The sequence below is a fragment of the Sceloporus undulatus genome, chromosome 9 (genome assembly GCF_019175285.1).
Source record: "Sceloporus undulatus isolate JIND9_A2432 ecotype Alabama chromosome 9, SceUnd_v1.1, whole genome shotgun sequence".
NCBI lineage: Eukaryota > Metazoa > Chordata > Lepidosauria > Squamata > Phrynosomatidae > Sceloporus > Sceloporus undulatus.
This window is the reverse complement of record NC_056530.1, coordinates 34,758,369-34,769,793: the sequence shown is the minus strand read 5'-3', so window position 1 is coordinate 34,769,793 and position 11,425 is coordinate 34,758,369. Positions and strand designations below refer to the sequence as shown.

The window sequence follows — 11,425 nt, the reverse complement described above, 5'->3', positions numbered from 1 at the left end:
AGCAGTGCAATAACTTAAAACGTCCATTGAGCATTTAGAAATACAGTTTAGGCATCCAAAGAAAAGAAGTTCAAACAACCAAGGGAAGAAAAAACACAGCAAATAGAAGAGGCCTGAGAGTGAACAATTTTCAGTATCTCACTATATGGAATACTAGAATTTGGGGATTCAAGGAAAATGTCATGGACAGCTGGTTTCCTATTTAGAGGGACAAAGTCTAGCTAGAAGCCCCAACGGTTTTGGGCAAGGGTGTCACAAGTGGGAGCTCTGTCAGTACCATGAGACATGATCCATCAAGACGTTCATTGCCTACATCCGTTTGGACAAAACCCCAGTGTAGAAGGTAAGAGGAACCATCCTGGATCATACCAAAGACTTCTCTAGTCCTGCATTTTGTTTCCACAGTGTACAAATGGCTCCTTCCAGGAAACCTCCGTTTCCCAGTAGATAAGACCCCCAGATCCTGTAGTTTGGGTTATGCTCCTCCTATGGCCTTTTTAGCTGCCACATCACACTGTTGACTATGTTCTCCTTGTGGGCTACTAGGACTCCTAGATCCCTTCCACATGTAATGTTGGCAAACCAGGTATCCCCCTTGTTATATCTGTGCATTTCTTTTTTTCTGCCTAAGTGCAATAATAATAACTTTTATTTCTATCTTGCCTCTCCTATAAGATCCTATATTTTACTTAGGCAGAAAAATATATATATATACCAAAGTGTTTTAGTTTGGACATATCTTGAGAAAACAAGACTCATTAGAAAAGGCAGTGATGCTTGGTGGAAGGCAGTAGGAAAAGAGGAAGACAGCATTGCAGATGGATAGACTCAATCAAGGAAGCCTTGCAAGACCTTAGCAGGTCTGTTGATGATGGTGACATTCATAGGTTCTCCATAGGTCAAAGTCAACTTGATGGCATTTAGCAGCGACAACAATGATGCATGAGTCACTTCTCTGGGGCCGAAAGTATTCAGGGGTAGCTATGTTGACCTTGCAGAAAAATACAACAAAATCCAAATTCCACAAGCAATGATACCTTTACTAGGTGAACTCCAAAGCAAAAAATACAGTATGCAAACTTTCGAGGCATCACAGGCAAAGGTCAGGACTATCATCAATGTATATGGAGTTTGAGCTGTAGCCAGTAGTGGGCACTGCAACACTGCAATTAATCGCAATACAGTTTAACACTGATGGAGGCTCTTTCAAATTTTAGGTTCCTGAAGATTGTGTCATTTATAACTTCAGTTCCTGGTATTTTAAAAATATTGATGTTTCAGTTGTCCTGCAAGCTGCAACATTCTCCAGTATTAAGTAGGGTTTTTTTTTTGTAATGCCAAAAAACAGCAGAGTAAAAAAGCATCTTTCTTGTTTTTCAAAAAAGGTAGGCATCCTGTTAGTCATGATGTCAGAAATGAGACAATTAGTTTTCCATCCACATTTACACAATCATGGTACTACTGCCACCATCGTAAATACTTACAAAACCCAACTTCAGATACACACCGACACAATGGTGTTCTATGGCACTTGTGAGTGGTGTGCTGAAGGATGTTGCATCCTGGGCCCCACCAGCAAGTGATGTTGCAAAGGAGTCCACAGGATTCCCTGCTGGTTGGTGCAGCATCGGTACCAGAGAACTCTGTGTGTCTGGCTTGATGTTAAAGTGGTCAGATGAGTATTGGAGACAGAATGCAGCCACAACATTGTGGCTTATGTGTCTGTTGCAGGGTCTGCTGGCCCAAAATGTTAGAATTAAGTGCATCAGTGAAATGGCTATTTTGCATTATAAAAAGTTTGTTAGAATTCAGAGAGGAGAAAATTCCCCCTTCAAACCACAGGACCACCAAACGATGCCCCAGCTTTTAAAAACCTTGATGCAGTTACAAGAAATTGCCCCCCCAAAAAAGAATGGAACAAATGGATATGAAGCAACAACTGACAAAACCCGAGGAGCTATATATTGAGAACTCACATGTTTTTAGACCAAGCTGTAAGAGCCCTGAGACGGTTTTATTATTCAGCCATGCTCCTTTTCATCTAGCTCCAGAAACTAGAACACGGAACAATGGATGCAAGCTCCAGGAAAAGAGATTCTACCTCAACATTAGGAGGACCTTCTTGGTGGTCAGAGCTGTTTGACAGTGGTAAACACTCCCTCAATGGAGAGTGGTGGAGTCTCCTTCCTTGGAGGTCTTTAAGCAGAGGCTGAATGACCATCTATCGGTGGGGATGCTTTGATTGTGAGTTCCTGCATGGCAGAATGGGGTTGGACTGGATGGCCCTTGGGGTCTCTTCCAACTTGGATTATGGTAAGCCTTTGGATGGCCAGTTGCATTCTCAGAAATTTAAGGTACCCCCCTCCTTTTTTTTTTTCTCCAGTAGGAAGAAGTTTTGGGAAGAGGCCATTGTTTTACAGATTTGTCCTTGTAAATATTTAATGACATTTTTGTTTACAGTAGCTCTTTACAAATCCATAAAGTGGGCAGAGGAAGTAGAAAGCAGGTGTTTAGGCAGACAATGCCAGGCTTTTATGTAAAATGCAGCAGTCTGGTATAGAGATTAAAATGTTGGACTGGGACTTGGGAGTGAGCCACCTGTGAAGCTCGCTGGCTGACCTCACAGGGTTGTTTTGAAGGCAAAGAGAGAACAGGAAGCCATTGGTGCTATGAGGATCTGGGAGGAAGGGTGAGATAAACATGTAACACTAACATGCCCTCAGAACAACTATCTTCCACTCGGTGCCTCCAAATGCGTTGGACTAAAACTCCCATTGTTCCCAGCCAGCATTTGCACTTTCCTTCTCCACAGCTCCTTGCAAAACCTCAAGACACTTGTAGCCTACACTGGCAGGATTATGACATTTCACAATACCAGCCCAGAATGAGCAGCTGCCACTGGACTCTTCTCTCCAAGTGTGCAAATTCCTAGGGTGGGTCCCAGGCCGGCTTGCATCACATGCCCCTTTCTGACTCTGTGTCCTTTAAGTGCGTACAATGTGCTTCCATCCTCCAAAATTGTGCAACCAGAGTTTTAATTTGCTTTGTCAGGTCCCTGCCTCCCCTCTAATAAACTGGATCCAGTCAAGCAGGAAGAAGAAAAGGAATGGGGAGTTAGATAGAGACTATACCAGGAAATAAGGACAAAAATAATTCCAACGCCTCAAATACGTCAGGTTCAGTGGTCCTACCTGAGCCTATCGGGGTGCTTCAGAACTGCTGCTAGCTGGTGGCCAGCTGTCAATGATTCCAAGTGTCTTCAAAGCACCAGCATACCTTCCAGCATTTCAGAGATTGAAAACTGGAGATGTGTGGCCAAGCAAAACCAGCAAGTGGTCAAGATGGCAAAAGTTACTAATGAGGAAGAAGACACAAACTAGGAGAAGCTGGAGCACTTTGCCTGAGATGATTGGAAACAGCAAGCTTGTGCTCTCTCCCCCTTCCTCCCTCCTGCTGAGTTAACTGGGTGCAAACTACAGCCCTTATCACACGAGCAAAATTTGAAGTTATCCCAGGGTCAATGTGAAGGCAATGCAGGGGCAATCAATCAGGAGCCATCTTAAACACAATCGGGGGTCATTCCAGGGCCACTCCAGGGTTAGATAAATCCTCTTTTCCCCCGAATTTACCTAACCCTGGAATGACCCCCAATTGTGTTTAAGATGGCTCCCGATTGCATTTGGTGTTGCGTGATAAACAATCTTGAAACCCCATGATGGTGCATTGTCTTCACATTGCCTTCACATTGACCCTGGGATAAATTCAAATTTTGCTCGTGTGATAAAGGCCTACATGAATTCAGTTTATACTAATTGAAGTATTCTGAGGATGAAGGAAGAAAGTGAGTGAAGAGAGGTAAACTGGAATATTTTCTAACCAGCTGAGAAAGTGGGATGACAGGATTATTTAGAAATGCCCTTGCCAAACTGGGATAGTAGAAAGATAGGATTGAGGCTCGGTTTTATATTGGCCAGCACAGTTAAGTTAAAAGCAGATGAGACCTGGTTCTTGTAGACACATTACCAAATCTAGCAGTTAATAAGTCTGTGAGCAGAGCAAGCACAGGCTAATGGCATCTCTGGCTGCTTGGCCCACTCCTCAACAGATGCACTGAAGTTAAATTCTGGGGATTAGTTATTCCCCCAAATATGTAACTTATTCCTAAATTTTGAGTGGACTACAGCACCCTTGTCATACAGATCATGGCTGATGGGAGTTATAGTCTGACTGGAGAGGAGGAGGACAAATGTTGTCCACATCTTCCAAAAAAATGGTGGGGGGGAGAGGAGCCAAACAATTACCGCTCAGTTAGTCTGACATTAATACAGGTAAAGATTCTAAAGCAGATCATGAAACAGAGCATGTCAGCATTTAGAAAAGAATGCCATAATTGCAAAAAGTCAAGATGGGTTTCAGAGAAACAAGTCATGCCAGACTAATCTGATCTCTTTCTTTGATAAAATTACCAGCTTGGTAGATGAAGGGAATGCTGTTGACACAGCATATCTTGATTTCAGTAAGGTCTTTGAAAAGGTCCCCCATGATATTCTGGCAAACTAGCTAGTAAAATGTGGGCTAGACAATGTACTTGTTAGGTGGATTTGTAATTGGTTGACCATTTGAACCAAAGGGTGTTCAGCAATGGCTCCTCTTCATCCACCAGTTACCTCAGGCAACAGTGGGGTCCTACGGGGTTCTGTCCTGGGCCCAGTGCTATTCAACACTTTATCAATGACTTGAATGACAGAACTGGGGGTATACTTATCAAATTTGCAGATGGCACCAAATTAGGAGGAATAGCTAATACTCCAGACGACAGGATCAAAATTCAAAATGACCTGAATAGATTAGAAAGCTGGGACAAAGCTAACAAAATGAAATTTAACACGGAGAAATGTAAGGAACTGCACTTAGGGCAGAAAAATGTAATGCATAGATATAGGATGGGGGACACCTGGCTTAACAAGACTACATGTGAAAGGGATCTAGGAGTCCTAGTAGACCATAAGTTGAACATGAGTCAACAGTGCGATGTGCAGCTAAAAAGACCAAGGTGATTCTAGGCTGCATCAATAGACGTATACTGTCTAGATCTAGGGAAATAATAGTGCCCCTCTATTCTGCTTTGGTCAGGCCTCACCTGGAATATTGTGTCCAGTTCTGGGCACCACAATTCAAAAAGGATGTTGAGAAAATGGAGCATATCCAGGGGAGGGCAACCAAAATGGTGAAGTATCTGGATACCCCAGGCCCTATGAGGGGCGACTTAGTGAGCTGGGGATGTTTAGCCTGGAGAAGAGAAGGTTAAGAGGTGATATGGTAGCCCTGTTTAAATATTTGAAGGGATGTTATATTGAGGAGGGAGCAAGCTTGTTTTCTGCTGCTCCAGAGAATAGGACACAGAGCAACGGATGGAAGCTACAGGAAAAGAGATTCCACCTCAACATCAGGAGGAACCTCCTGACAATAAGAGCTGTTTGACAGTGGAACACACTCCTTCCTCGGAGTGTAGTGGAGTCTCCTTCCTTGGAGGTCTTTAAGCAGAGGCTGGATGGCTATCTGTTGGGGGTGCTTTGATTGAGATTTCCTGCATGGCAGAATGGGGTTGGACTGGATGGTCCTTGGGGTCTCTTCCAACTCTATGATTCTATGATTCTAAGGCAGCTTACAATTTAAAATAATGCAATTAAAACATAGAAAAGTGAATGTTAAAATAGAATTAAACTGTTACAGTTTTTAAAAATGCATTATTCCTTACGAAGTAAAATGTAGTTAAAAAGATAAAAGTGCTTAAAAACAGTACAATTAAAACAGTTCAACATCCCTATTCTTTAAAGACTTAATGAGTTTTTTAAATTAAAAAAACAACAGGCTGGAGATGAGGAAAAATGAGCTAAATTTGCATTAAACTGAAAAACAAATCCAAGTTCTCTTACACACCCAACCCAGGCTTCCTTCTGGAGAATTTTCTGTCCTATTGGTCATTATTTATCTTCTGTTACAGAAAAACACATTACAGAGGTATTGTAAATATTCACTGCTCCGTCATCAAGAGGAGAACAGAGCCATTTTACTGCTGAAGGAAGCATGAACCTGTGAAAACAGAGAAGTGTGACTACTGTAAAAAAGGAGAGAAGACGACTAGGTGACTTCCCAGAAGCCACTATGGTCACATCCATGTTGTATTTCTGGGCGGTGGTCCTTTTGTACTGCTTTCCCATATCCTGAGCTGGATGTTGGTTCTGCTGCTGATCTTGAGGCATTTCCTGATTTCTGCTTGTAGTTGTTAGCTATGCCAACAGACATGGGCATGAAATACCAATTGAGTATTTCATACCAGTTCCCAGCATAGGTATGTAGGTTGGTGAGAAAGCAATTCTCTCTACTTACCTTCAGGAGCACAGAAATATAGAACCATAGAGTTGGAAAAGACCACAAGGGCCATCCAGTCGAACCCCATTCTGCCATGCAGGAACTCTCAGTCAAAGTATCTCCGGCAGATGGCCATCCAGCCTCCTCCACTGAAGGAGACGCCACCACTCTTCGAGGGAGTATACTCCACTATTGAACAGCTCTTGCTGTCAAGAAGTCCCTCTTAATGTTTAGGTGGACTCTCTTCTCTTGGAGCTTGAATCTATTGTTCCGTGTCCTTTTCTCTGGAACAGCAGAAAACAAGCCTCAATATGACACCCCCTCGAATACTTAAACAGGGCTATCATATCCCCTCTTAAACTTAATCATTTTGATCACTCTCCTTTGGACATGCTCCAGCTTGTATACATCTTTTTTTAATTGTTGTGCCCAGAACTGGACACAGTATTCCAGGTGAGGTTTGACCAAAGCGGAACAAAATGGCACTATTACTTCCTTGACTGTACTTCTATTGATGCAGCCTAGAATCATATTGGCCTGTTTAGCTGCTACATTGGGACTCATGTTGAACTTTTGGTCTACTGGGACGCCTAAATCCCTTTCACGTGTTTCGTTCCTAACTCTTGGGCAGATTCCAGATGGTGATGCTGGGGGACAGTTGTTCTTGTAAAAGAGAACTGACATCTGGCATCCCTCCGGGCGCCATTCTGTCCCCCATGCTTTTTAACATTTACACAAGCCGCTGGGAGAGATCAGCTGGAGGCATGATATGCTGTCAATATGCTGATGACACCCAAATGTATTTCTCTATGTCTCCAACGACTGCAGTGACCAAGAATGGCATCTCTCCTCTGAATGCCTGCCTTGAGTCAGTAATGGGCTGGATGAGCAAAAACAAACTCAAGCTGAATCCAGAGAAAATGGAGGTGCTTGCGATAGGTGCCCCTGGTCCAGGGAAGGAGATTTGTCAACCCATTCTTGATGGGGTCACACTTCCCCTGAAGGATGAAGTTCGCAGTTTGGGAGTACTCCTGGACTCATCTCTACAATTGACATCTCAGGTGGAGGCGATAGCCAGGAGTGCTTGGTGTCAACTTTGGCTGATACGCCAACTGAGTCCCTACCTGGCTCAGGGAGACCTTGAAACAATAGTACATGCACTGGTAACCTCTGGTTTAGATTTCTGTAATGCGCTCTACATGGGGCTACCTTTGTACCAAGTTCGGAAGCTTCAACTGATCCAGAATGTTGCAGCCAGACTGATCACCAGAACACCGAGACCAGAGCATATTATATATCCTCCCTCCATCCTATATGCTTTTGGTTTTTGTGGTCTAAATGTAGAATTTTGTATTTGCCACTGTTGAATTTCATTTTATTAATTTCTGCCCAATTTTTTAGTTTATCAAAGTCCTTTTGAATTTTATTCCTATGTTCCAGGCTCAGGACCACCCTCATATCTACTGCTTCACAAGTGTCAGGATTTGAACTCTCAAAGGAATGTTAGGGTTGAGCTGCCAATCCAAAAGTGTTCCTGAACTCTGCTCCCTCAAGCCCTTCAGCACTCAGGCCAAGAAGGCAAAAGCATGGCAAGGAGGGGACGTGGCAGATAAGCCACTGGACAAATCCAGCTCACCAACTCTCTTTAGGCACAAAAAGTACATTTACAGCCAGCTTTGTTCCATCTCCTTCCCTCCTCACCTTTATTTTTCTTTCCCTCTTCTCTAACAACAGCTGACACTTCTGTGGCCAATTCAAATATTCAGTTTCATTTCCTCATTTTTCTTGGCTTTTATTGTTTGCCCATCAGATGCTGAAGGACTCTGCCTAAATGGTTATGGGAAAGGAAGGACTCCACTCATTTCAGGAGAGGGCCTGGGCATGATTTCAAACACAGCGAGAAACCCCAATGTGAATCTTCAATGTTTCATAGTTGTTCGTTCGTTGTGTCTTTTTAAAGGACATGTTGACAACATTGGGGTGGCATTAGGGTTTGGTGTTGCCAAGGGCTACAGCTCTCTGGTGGTATCTGTACCAACTCTGCCCTTCCTCCTCTCCTCATATCTCTTTGCCATTTTTACCCTTTCCCTCTCCTAATATGTAAGCCAGGAATGAGATGTGGTGGCCAGAGCATGTAACACACTACTTATGGCTCCTCTTCATCCTGGAGAGAAGTGACTAGTGGGGTCCCACAGGGCTCTATCCTGGGCCCAGTGCTATTCAACATCTTTATCAATGACTTGGATGAAAGAATAGAGGGAATGCTTATCAAGTTTGCAATGGACACAAAATTAGGAGGAGTAGCTAATACCCCAGACTAAAAGGTCAAAATTCAAAATGACTTTAACAGATTAGAAAGCTGGGCCGAAACTAACAAAATGAACTTCAACAGGGAGAAAAGTAAGATACTGCACTTAGGTAGGAAAAAAAAAATGAAATGCATGGATATAGGATATAGGATAGGGGACACCTGCTTGAACAAGACTACACTTGAAAGGGATTGAGGCGTCCCAGTAGATCACAAGTTGAACATGAGTCCCAGTGTAGCAGCTAAAAAGGCCAGTGTGATTCTAGGTTGCATCAATAGAAGTATAGTCAAGGAAGTAATAGTGCCATTCTATTCTGCTTTAGTCAGACCTCACCTGGAATACCATGCGCAGTTCTGGACACACTCCAGATTCGAAAAGGATGTTGACAATCTGGAGGGTGTCCAAAGGAGGGTGATTAAAATCGTGATCTGGAAACCGTGCCCTATGAGGAGCAACTTAGGGAGCTGTGTGTGTTAGGCCTGGAAAAGAGATGGTTAAGAAAAGAGACGGTTGAGAAATGATATGATAGCCCTGTTTAAATATTTGAAGGAGTGTCATATTGAGACTGGATCAGGCTTGTTTTCTGCTGCTCCAGAGAATAGGACACACAACAGTGGGTGCAAGAAAAAGAGATTCCACCTCAATATTAGGAGGAACTTCTTGACAGTAAGAGCTGTTTGACAGTGGAAGACACTCCCTTGGAAAGTGGTGGAGTCTCCTTCTTTGGACGTCTTTAAACAGAGGCTGGAGGGCCATCTGTCGAATATGCTTTGATTGAGAGTTCCTGCATGGCAGAATGGGGTTGGACTGATGGCACTTGAGGTCTCTTTAGACTCTACGATTGTATGATTCTATGAAAAGTTCCCCTACAAGTTGTGGCCAGAGCTGCAGAATTATTAATATTAACATCTTAGAAAATAAATTGACTAAGCGATGGGTGTAGCTCTCCAGAGGTTGTTGGACTGCAGTACCCACCAGCAAAGTGAAGGGTAAGGGATGATAGAAGGTACAGTGCACAACATCTCAGAACAACATCTGAGGGCTACGAAATGGCCATCTCCACTTTGCTGAGCGAGTGAAATTTCTGACACTCCTATGTTGAACACAGAGATGGTTTGTCAGTGTTTCTTTTTTTAAATAGTTGTTTTATGAATCGACAACTCAATTTGCAAAGCAGGTTACTTTGTCTTTGTCTTTTCCTCTCTGGATTCTGACCAACCTTTCTGGAGTTTAATGACCGATCTATTTATAAGCTCCTGCCTAAATCTGATTTGGAATTAATCCACTAATGATACTGATGCTAATGTTGTTTGTATGAATAAAAGACATTGGTTTTCAAGGTAATTCACCTTTTACTTTGGGCACGGTACATTAGCTTTCCCTTAAGCGCATTAAAGAGTTGGCATGTCATCTGACAACTGGGTTTGCCCATTGGTTTTACATGCAGGGAGGGGCTCCTATGACGACTACATGACAGACAGAAGCTCAACTTTTTCAGCTTTTCCTAGCATGTGTGTGTGTGTGTTTGTGTGTGTGTGAGAGAGATCTGGTTTAATGATAGTAAAAACAGAAATCTGCCACCTTGAAAAGGTCAGCTTTCATTTTATTAAAAACAAAACCTAACTTTCTGGTTCAGCTGTTGTTGCTGTTCTTACAGTTATTCATATATCCCACCTCTTCCTTAACCCCAGGAATGAAGGCAAGCATTCATTGTTGTGAGTCCTCAAGTCATTTCTGACTTACGGCAATCTGAAGACCATGGGTTTCTTGGCAAGTTTTGTTCAGAGGGAGTCTGCTTTTACTTTCCTCTGAGGCTGAGAGGGGGCTTACAAAATAAACAAATAAACAAATAAACAACAAACAGATGCAAGTTCATGAGGAAAAGAATGGGACTGCTTGGGAGGGAGAGGGGAGAGTGTGAATCCCACATGTGTGGATGGTACCAGGGTTGTAGCCAAGGGGGGGGGGTCTTGGGGTCCGGACCTCCCCTTCCATTAGAAAAATGAATGGTCTGTGCTGCTGCGCCACTGCACCCAAGCCCCATTATAATGGTGGCATTTAGTGTTTGGGTGGGATGGGGACAGATTACAAGGTGGGTTTGGGGTGAGGTATAACCTCAGGAAATGTAGCAATGTGATATACGTAAGAGATTCCACCTAAACATTAGGAGAAACATCCTGACAGGAAGAGCTGTTCGACAGTGGAACATACTCCCTTGGAGAGCGGTGGAGTCTCCTTTTTTTGGAAGTCTTTAAACAGAGGCTTATTGCTGTTGAGTGTGCTTTGATTGTGAATTCCTGCATAGCAGGGGGTTGGACTGAATGGCCCTAAGGGTCTCTCCCAACTCTGATTCTATGATTCTGTGTTTTATGGTGCAGGATCTTGGCCAGCATATCTGTGATCCTGGGCTAGTTTCTGACTATTCTTGGAGCTAGCTGTAACATTTCCATTCTTGAGTGGATTTCTTTAATTCTTTTTTTAAAATATATTTTTATTAGTCTTATTCCTGTATATACATAGAACATTTACAAACATGAACACGTTCACCAACATGTACAGATATTTAAACACTGACAAGACAAACTAATTGAAAAGACTAAACCAACTGATATAAGAAAACTTGAAAAGAACTAACCTTGGCTTCATACAGACAGGACAAAATAAAGCTGCTTTGGGTCACTTTGGAGGTATGCTCTTTAAATAATGCATGCGTACTAAGAGCCCAGAAGCTGCACCAAAACCAC

At 42.9% G+C, this 11,425-nt stretch overlaps 1 protein-coding gene across 1 annotated transcript in view; it reads right to left on the bottom strand.

The window, feature by feature from the left end:
* KRTCAP2 (keratinocyte associated protein 2) overlaps positions 1–11,425 on the bottom strand; it is a 49,365-nt gene that overhangs the window by 33,422 nt on the left and 4,518 nt on the right. The gene's annotated exons all lie outside the window — the stretch shown is intronic.